The sequence below is a fragment of the Macrotis lagotis genome, chromosome 1 (genome assembly GCF_037893015.1).
Source record: "Macrotis lagotis isolate mMagLag1 chromosome 1, bilby.v1.9.chrom.fasta, whole genome shotgun sequence".
NCBI classification, from domain to species: domain Eukaryota; kingdom Metazoa; phylum Chordata; class Mammalia; order Peramelemorphia; family Peramelidae; genus Macrotis; species Macrotis lagotis.
The window spans coordinates 494,922,600-494,933,189 of NC_133658.1; the positions used below are offsets into that span (position 1 = coordinate 494,922,600).

Below are 10,590 nucleotides of genomic sequence, written 5' to 3' on the forward strand. Positions count from 1 at the left end.
TGAGAATGAAAGACAAACATCTTCATCATCATCAAATTCATCTATTCAGATTTGTTCTGAAATCCTGCAGTTGGTTCAACATATCTGCCCATCTTGTTTGACTCTTATTCCTTATATCCCATAAGATTACCCTAGGGGTGCACCCACTGTATTGGACATTTTTCTTGCTTCCTCATGATCTACCACTGTAGCATATGGATAGGTCAACCAGTTACATTTTGCTTGAACTGAGTTTCAATTCCAGATTATTATTATTATTACTATTAAAAAATAATAGTCTCAGCCCTTGTGCAGTAGCTGTGGCGGCAGCAGTGGTGGAGCGCAGTGCAATGTCTCATACCATTTTGTTGGTACAGCCTACCAAGAGGCCAGAAGGCCAAACTTATGCTGATTACGAATCAGTGAATGAATGCATGGAAGGAGTTTGTAAAATGTATGAAGAACATCTGAAGAGAGTTGAATCCCAACAATCCCTCCATCACATATGACATCAGTCAGTTGTTTGATTTCATTGATGATCTGGCATATCTTAGCTGCCTTATATATCAAGCACACTCAGACATACCAGCCCTACAACAAAGATTGGATTAAAAAGAAGATTCATGTGCTTCTCAGACGGCAGGCTCAACAAGCTGGCAAATAATTCAAATGGCAGCCTTGGGGGGATGGGGGGAGGACTTAGAAAACAGGCATGTACAGCATGCTGTAGGGAGAGCTTTGTATTATAGAAGTCCTGTTTCCATTTTGTTACAATCTAGCCAAGGTCAAATGTATTAGGAGATTTTTGTCTTGTTCAATCTGAAGCCTTTGTCCCTCCTTAATTTCTTTTTCTTTTTTACTAAAAAGTAGCTGAAAATTTCTCTTTGGTCAGTTAGCACTTGGTTACAATTTTTCCAGCTGTTCATATCTGCTTCATAATGTTCACTGTATTTAACCTTCTGTGTGAAGGTTTTCCAGAATTTAGTTATGTCCTCAAAACTCAAATGCTTAATAGAGAATACAATAAATGCTCTTTAGTTAAAAAAAAAAAATAGTCTCTCTCTTGATGAAAGCCATATAAACAAAGATTAATGGAAACCAAAAGAAAACACCAGGACATGACCTGGATGTGACTAGTTTATGTTCAGTTCATTATCTTGCATGTCTGAAACCCAAGCCCAGTGATGAGCAGGGTAAAACCAAAAATAACATCAATCCACACTACATATTCTAAAACTCCTTTCTTCGCCTGATCATTCTATAATTACTTTGGGGCTTTTGGGGGGGCTTTTGTGAGTATCCAAATATATCGTCTGGTGGCCTCTCCAGACTGCTCTGTAATATTTTGATTATTAAACTACTTATATAAAACAGTCTACAGCTCCTGATTTTGTTCATGTTGGCCCTCTTTTTTTGGGGGGCAGCCTCAAATATTCTACTGCAGGGGGAATTTGAGCAATTCAGCAGTTTGGATGAGGCAGCTAGGTTGTAAATTGGATTGGGAGCCAGCCTTGGAGTCACTTTATATACTGTCTTCAAAACTTACTATGTGACTCTAGGCAAGTCATTCAACCTCAATTTCCTCATCTATAATATGAGTTTAATAATAATACATAATTTATATAATTATTATAAGATCAAATAACTTTATATCTGTAAAGTGTAAACATTAAAACATATAAATGTTATTCTTATTGTATTGACAAGAGATCCATGATTATGTTTCATGTCCATTGGCAAACAATTATTAGGCATTTTAGAATTGAATTTAATTAAAGATAACAAATGATTAAGATATATATTGCATATACCCTTAATTTTCTAGGTTAAGATTACATGTTACCTTTTCTATTGGTAGTTAGAAAATCAGGCAGACCTGTTATGGACAATGCTATCCAGATGGAAAAAAATCCAAAAACCACAAAATATGAATGAACACTATGTTCACTTTTTAAAAAATTTCTCTTATTTTTTTTTCCTTCTTATTCCATGATTTTCTTGATTTTCCCTTGGTCCTAATTCCTCATATACATAATAACTAATATGTTGGCATACACAAATGTACTAGACTTTCACTACTGAAGAGAGGAGAGTAGGAAGGGAAGGTAGAAGAAAATTATGTATCTTATAATATTCCATATGCATGATAAATGTTGAACAACTTTCATAAAGTATAAATGGAAAAATAAAATACCAATTAGAAAAAAAGAATCAAGGTTCAAATTTTAGCCTTTCAGTGAAAGACATTACAATACAAAATAGATTAATAATTAGGAAGATGGATTAATAATTAGAAAAATGGAAGACAGGGATGAAATATTTATGTTGTATATAATGTAATACATAAATTGGTTTACTTGTAGGCAGCAAGAAACATTTGTTCATTAAGTGCCAACTTTGTATCAGTCATAATGCTAGATCCTGGAGAGAAAAAGACAAAAAATGAAATGGACAATAGTTAAATACAGATATATATATATATAGATATATATATATTATATATATTATATATATATATACCTTATATCTTGGATAGGCAAAGAAGGACAGTTCAGTTCCATTTCACAAATATCTTTTTAAGTGGATGCTATATGCAAGCAGGTACTGGGGATGCAAAGGAAAAAAACAAAACAATTCTTCCTTCCATGAACTTACTAGAGACATGCCACAAGCACACAGATAAGGATAATGTTGTTTGACTCATGAATAAATTGGATTTAAGTGAGGCAGAAGTGCCTGAAGTTACTGACCTCAGTGTCTCTTTCAGAGTCATTTTATTCCAGTGGCAAGACAAAAGTCATGATGACTGGTTGATGGCCCAGGATGTAGTGGATGACCTTGGATGTCTAACCAAGTTCTAAGCACATCACAGTGCCCTCACTTTAACCATCTTCATGATCACTGGAATAAATTGTTCTTATTTGACCATCCTGCTGGGGGAAATCTTTACATGAGATTGACATTCCCCAAGTCATCACCAGGTTTGAGGCCTATTGGTTACCAGGCCTGGTTTTGTTTTTTGGGGGGTTTTTGCAAGGCAATGAATGGGGTTAATGTGATTTGCCCAAGGTCACACAGCTAAGTAATTACTAAGTGTCTGAATCCAAATTTGAACTCGGGACCTCCTGACTCTAGGGCCAGTGTAGGAGGCCTATTGGTTACCTTCAGTCAGGGTTAGCCTGTCTGCTGAGATGGCTTAACTGAGGTGTGGTCAATGAGCTTCTTAGAGACACAGATGAGATCTGGGCAGCAGGATACCAAATGTGGAAAGCAGCCTTGAACAAAGGGCTCAACAGCCCTCACACCAGAGGTACCAGTCTTCCCTGAATATCCCAATAGATTAATTTTTAGAAAATGAATGTATTGTAAAAATAAAAGGCATCAATATATATGTATAAAACCTAGCAAAAACAATTCCCCTATTGACCATGCCCAAAAATGTTTCTCTACATTTTAAGTTCCTCTCACAAGGGGTGAGTGGGTTTTCAAGAGGTAGCTAGATGGTACAGAGAATAAGAGTTAATAACTTGAAGTCCTGAATTTGAAGATCCTGCTTTAGATTTGAAGATACTGCTATTGAAGATATTTACTAGTTATGGGACCTTGGTTAAATCACTTTTTTTTTAGCCTTTGTTTAATTGGTACAATGAGGTAACATCTCAAATGTTTGTTTTGAGGTTCATATAATAGTACCATGTCAACCTACTTTATAAATCTAAAATCACTTTATAATATAAACTTAAAGCACTATAATATTCTTTAGAAGTGATGATTTATGATTAATCAGTATTCTAAAGTCAAAGTTGAATTTCTTTATATAGTAATAATGCTCTTTTATACTCTCTTATTTTATTGGGGTTTTTTGCTGACTATATTTAGGTATGTACCAAGAGGCTTAATTTTTCAGTTGTTTTCTTTTAAATTTGCTCAATGGGGATGGATGGGAGGGAGAGATTAATAAAAGAAAAAAGAAATGAATGTATTATAATAAGAAGATAGATGAACTGATACAAAGTGAGGTGAATAGAACAAGAACATTGTGTACACTAGGAATAATATAACAATGATCAAATGTGAAAGATAGTCTGATCAAGACAATGATCCAAGACAATTCCAAAGGACCCATTGATAAAAATGCTATCTACTTTCAGGGAGAGAAAGGGAGAGAGAGAGAGAGAGAGAGAGAGAGAGGAGAGAGACTGAGAGAGAGAGAGAGAGAGAGAAATAATGAACTGAGTGCAGATAAAAGCATACTTTTTTTTTACTTTATGTTTCTTGATTTTTCTTTTATTTTTTTGCAACATGGCTAATTTGTACATTAATTTTGCATGACTTCATATGTATACTCAGTATCATATTGCCAGAATGGGGGAGGAGTAAAAGAAAGGGAAAGAATTTGAAATTCAACATTTTTAGAAAAGTGAATGTTAAAAATAAATTTAAAAAAAAAGAAACGCTAGCTATAGTAGACAAAAAAATTGGTTGTACCATTTCATGGTTCCACCAACAATGCATTGTTCTATCTTTCCACACCCCTTCCATCATTTATTGTTGTCATTTTTATCAATCTGAAGGATGTGAGGTGAAACCTCATTATTGTTTTGATTTGCATTATTTTAATGATTTAGAACATTTTTATCATGTGATTGTGAATACTATGCAGTTTCTTTGAGAACTATTTCCTTTCTTTAACCATTCATTTATTAGAGAATGACTATTAGTCTTGCACATGTTTATAATTTTTTTGTATATCTTGGATACCAAGGAAACTTTATTGGAGACATTTGATAAACATATTTTTCCCATTCAACTGCTTTCCTTCATATCCTAGATGCATTAATGTGGTCCATGAAGAAGGTTTTCAGATTCAAATAATGTTACCTATTATATTATTTTGTAATTGCCTTGTTTGATTAAGAATATATCTCTTACCCTTAACAGTGAGAGATATATGAGTTATTTCTCTTATAATTTTTTAAATAATATGATCTTCTACATTAAGGACATGTATCTGTTTAGAATGCATTATGAAGTATGGTGGGAAGTTATTTAAATCTAATTTCTCCCTGGCTACCTTCTAATTTTCCAATTAGTATTTTTTTTCAAATAGGGAGTTTTCTTTCAGTAGTGGGATTCAAATAAATTAACAATTGGTTCTTTGCCCTAATGATTGTTTTAAGTATACAAAAAGATATACCAAAACATAGTTTAATATTTCATGCATTTAATATCCAAATAAAAACAATAAAAGCAGTACATAAAACTAGATTATGTTATATTGCTCACAGTAAGCAAATGTGTGCTTATGGAGCAAAGGAAGTAACCTGACCACAGCAATCGGTGTTGGATTATATGTAGAAAATCGAAACTCATTCTACCTACTCTAATTTTTTTTCCCCTACTTCCATGGCTTCTGAAATGGGCAGTAAGACAACCCTTGAAATCTATATTTCTATTGGTTCATTGTGTCCCAGCTTCCTATTGGTTTCACCATTCAGGGAATGGCTCACTCATATCTGGGGGGAATTTAGGGCCTAACATAAAGTGGAAACAAATGGCAGTGTCACCCCCTAGTTGTTTAGCACTTTTTCTCTTGACATTATATGTTTGTTTATTAAAGTAACAAAAATGAGGGAATTAAAATATAGTATTTCATCAAAGGTATGATGAGTATATTTTTAAGAAATGAATAAAAAGTATTATAAGCATAGTTCTGTCAAATTTTTTTTCACCTATGGATGGAATAAATATTATTATGAGCTCTTAGAAAACATTGTTACACAGATGAACATTAAAAAAGAGTGAGGAATATAAATTTGTGATTTCCACATTGGTTGGCTGCCCAGGTGCCCAGCACCTAAGGGAGAACCCTGATTACAAGTCCATTTTAACAGTCAGTTCATGGAACTCAGCATAAAATCAGCTATCAGTTCTGTGGAAATGATGCAAACCAGCTGAATTCCACCCCTGTTTCTCCCTATGAACATTATGTGTTCTGCCTTATCAAACTCTGGGTTTTTGAGTTTTACTGTTTCTGAAATTCCCTTATCTAGTCAATTCCCATTAATCTGTTTCTCTGTTCTTTAACTATTACAAGATAGTTTTGAAGACTGCTTTATAATATACTTTGAGGTTTAGAAGTGCTGTTTCCCCCTTTAACCTTACTTTTTTTTTTGCAAGGTAAGGAATTTAAGTGACTTGCCCAATGTCACGCAGCTAGCTAATTATTAAGTGTCTGAGGTGGAATTTGAACGCAGATCCTGCTGACTCCAGGACTGGTACTCTATCCACTGGGCCATCTAGCTTCCTTTCCTTTCTTTTTATAATTTTTCCTGATATTCTAGACCTATTATTTTATCAAATGAATTTTGTTAATATATTCTCTTGGTATCCTCTTGGCAATTTGATTGGTATATTTGACAATAGTTCCAAAATTAATTTGTATTTTTAATGATTAGTGTAGCATTAAAATTACAAATTAATTTTGATATTATTGTCATTTTTACTATATTGAGATCTAGCCATGAGCACTGAATTTTCCTCCAGCTATTTAGGTTGTTCATTAATTCTTTCAGGAACACTTTGTAATTGAATTTATACAAATCTTTCTCTGTTTAGGAGGTTGATTTCTAGATATTTTATGTATTTTATGGTTATTTGGAATGGGATTTCTATTATTGTTTCTTATATTTTGTTACCTATTATGTAAATATACTATTGATTTTTGAGCATTTCTTTTGTAGTCTACAACTTTTGCTAAAGTTATTGCCTCATTTAGCGCTTATTTGCTGATTTTTTTTCAAGTAAATCATCATGCCATTCCCAAATAAGGATAGTTTTATCTCCTCCTTACCTGTCTTGATTCCTCTGTTTTCCTTCTCTTGTATGTGTGCTATTGCTAGAATTTTTAGAACTTAATCAAATAATAGTGGGGAGAGTGTGCATCTTTGATTCATTCCCATATTTACTGAAAAGTTTCCACTCTTGCATATGAATTTCTACTGTAGCATATGACTTGCTTTTTGATTTAAGAGAGATTCTTTTTTATGATATTAAATGATATTTTATGTATTTGTAGGATACTTCACATAAAGGAATGTTGTGCTTTTACCATGTCTATTGAAATGGTCATGCTTGGAATGTATTTCTTTGTTTTTTTTTAATATATGATTAATTATATTGTTTTCCTAATCCTGAACTAACTTTGCATCTCTAGTATAGATCCTATTTGATCATAATAGATGATTTCTTAAATAAATCACTATAATTATTATGATAGGATTTATTTTTTTGAGTCAATATTCATTAATGATATTGACCTTTAGTTTTCTCTATGTGCTTTATCTTTTCCTATTTCAGGTATTAGGACTATATTTGTTTCATGAAAAAATTCTGGTTAAGTTTGTCTTCAATTGTTGAAAATAATTTGAAATATAGGTTCTTACAGTTCTTTAAAAGTTTGATAGAATTCTCCCTATGCTTTTTTTTCCTTTGATAATTTCTTTACCACTAGATCTTTCCTTTGATGAGATTAGATTATTTAAGATCTCTATCTAGTCTTTTGATAGTCTGATTATCCCTCTATTTCTCTTGTATTTTCAGTTTTGTTAGAATATAATATTCTGGCTATCTTTTTTTTTCTTCTAGTTTTACCCATTTGCTATCTTATTAACATGACTTTTCTGCCTTCTTATTTTTAATCAGATTATCTAAGGCTTTATCAATTTTATTAGTCTTTTCAAAGTTCTGTGGAGTTTTTGTTTATAATTTATCTATTTCCACCTTATTTTTAATACCTTCTTTTAATGCCTAAGTTTTGTGCTTAGTTTTTAATTATTGATTTTCTCATTTTTAAATGTATTTTCAGTTCATTAATCTCCTCTTTTTTCTATTTTGATAGTAGTATGACCATAAAGAAGTTTTTTTTCCCCCTTGAGGACTATTTTAGCTGTATCCCAGACACTTCGATATTTTTTTCATTCTTATCATCTTCTTTTACAGAATTATTGTTTCTATGATTTTTTTGATTCATTCAGTTTTTGTTTTTTTTTTTTTAGGTTTTTGCAAGGCAAACGGGGTTAAGTGGCTTGCCCAAGGCCACACAGCTAGGTAATTATTAAGTGTCTGAGACCAGATTTGAACCCAGGTACTCCTGACTCCAGGGCCAGTGCTTTATCCACTGCGCCACCTAGCCGCCCCCGATTCATTCATTATTTAAGTCTTTTTTGTTTAGACTCCATTTGAAACTGTATCTTCAAAAACTCCTTCTTTGATTAAAAACTGCTGGGATAATTGGAAGTTAGTATGGAAGAAACTTAGATTAGACCAACACCTCACACCCTTTACCAAGATGAGATCCAAATGGTTACAGGACTTAGACATAAAAAATAATAGTATAAGCAAATTAGAAGATCAAGGACTAGTCTACCTGTCAGATCTATGGAAAGGGGAGCAGTTTATGACTAAGGAAGAGTTGGAGAACATCACCAAAAACAGACTAGATGATTTTGATTACATTAAATTAAAAAGCTTTTGCACAGATAAAACCACTGTAACCAAGATCAAAAGAAATGTAGTAAATTGGGAAACAATCTTTACAACTAATGATTCTGATAAAGGACTCATTTCTAAAATATACAGAGAACTGAGTCATATTTTTAAAACAAAAAGCCATTCCCCAATTGACAAATGGTCAAAGGATATGCAAAGGCAATTTACAGATGAGGAGATCAAAGCAATTCATAGCCATATGAAAAATTGCTCTAAATCATTATTAGAGAAATGCAAATTAAAGCTTCTCTGAGGTACCACCTCACACCTCTCAGATTGGCCAATATGACCAGGAAGGATAATGATCATTGTTGGAAGGGTTGTGGGAAATACACTGTTGGTGGAGCTGTGAACTCATCCAACCCTTCTGGAGAGCTATGTGGAACTATGCCCAAAGGGCAACAAAAATGTGCATACCCTTTGACCCAGCAATACCACTACTGGGTCTATACCCTGAAGAGATGATGAAAAAGGGTAAAAACATTACTTGTACAAAAATATTTATAGCAGCCCTGTTTGTGGTGGCAAAGAATTGGAAATCCAGTAAATGTCCTTCAGTTGGGGAATGGCTTAGCAAACTGTGGTATATGTATGTCATGGAACACTATTGTTCTATTAGAAACCAGGAGGGATGGGATTTCAGGGAAGCCTGGAGGGATTTGTATGAACTGATGCTGAGTGAGATGAGCAGAACCAGAAAAACACTGTACACCCTAACAGCAACATGGGAGTGATGTTCAACCTTGAAGGACCTGCTCATTCCATCAGTGCAACAATCAGGGACAATTTTGGGCTGTCTGCAAAGGAGAGTGCCATCTGTATCCAGATAAGGAGCTGTGGAGTTTGAACAAAGTTCAAGGACTATTCCCTTTAATTTAGAAAAAAACATATCTTGTCTGATCTTGTCACCTCTTAGACTTCTCTTCTTTAAGGATATGATTTCTCTCTCATCACACCCAATTTGGATCAAGGTACAATGGTACAACATGGAAACAAAGTAAAGACTGACAGAGTGCTTTCTGTAAGGGGGGGGGAGAGGGAAGCAAGATTGGGGGGAAGATTGTAAAAACTCAAATAATATCTTTAATAAAAATTAATTTAAAAACTATATCTTCTGTTTGTGTTAAAGTAATGTAAGAATGTAATGAGTATATCAGGTCTTTAAAAGATTATATTGACTATTTCTACTTTTTTTAATATGTTTGCATTATCTCTATTAATATGATTCATTTTTGTAAAAAGTTCCATTTGGTGCCAAGAAATATTGATTATTTTTTTCTGTTCTATTTAGAAGATACCATAAGAATTTTAACTTTAGTTTCTCTAAAACTCATTCACTTACATATTTTCTCTTTCATTTATCTTTCAGTTAAATTTATCCTAATTTGCTCAGTAAACATCAGTTCCTAGGTTTCTGTTTGGATTCTAAGTGTCCTATACTATGGAAATGACTGGAGTTGCTTTATCTTTTGCAAAATTTCTGTTTTGGAAAAGTTTGAGAGGTCATGAGGATTGGATATCTAGTCTGCCATCTTTCTTAATACTCACATGAACTGGAAGTTCCATAAAAACTCTTTTATCTTTTTTATTTATTAGAAAGATCAATGTGAGACCCTGTTCCTTGCCTGAAGATGAATCATAGATCTCTCTCTTATTGAGATGTAGATCACAGTCAAGGTTGATCTACTTTGATAGTTATTTGAGATTTGATTTCCCTGTGATACAGATTCAAATCTTCTAACCTCTGGAGAATATGACTGGAGAGTAACAATGCTTGTTACCTGGGGGGGGATCAGCCATAAATTTCTTTTAAGGACCTGAATCAGGTTAGAACAATTTCCTTGGCCCTTGCAGGATCAGGATTGACATTACCCCACCCCCCAAGGCTATCTTCTTGCCTTAGGGGAAATCATATTTTTCCTTTCTCCTGGGGGCCAGAATTAGAATCAGAGTTATCTTCAGGCTTCTGGGGTACTGGGATAGTATTTTTCTGGGGCCCAAACCCCACTTTTCACCTTTTTTTTTTTTTGCAAGGCAATCTAGGTTAAGTGACTTTCCCAA

At 33.5% G+C, this 10,590-nt stretch overlaps 1 pseudogene; it reads left to right on the top strand.

Moving 5' to 3' along the window:
- Positions 1–329: 329 nt before the first annotated feature.
- Positions 330–666, top strand: LOC141520417 (enhancer of rudimentary homolog pseudogene; annotated as a pseudogene).
- Positions 667–10,590: the final 9,924 nt, after the last annotated feature.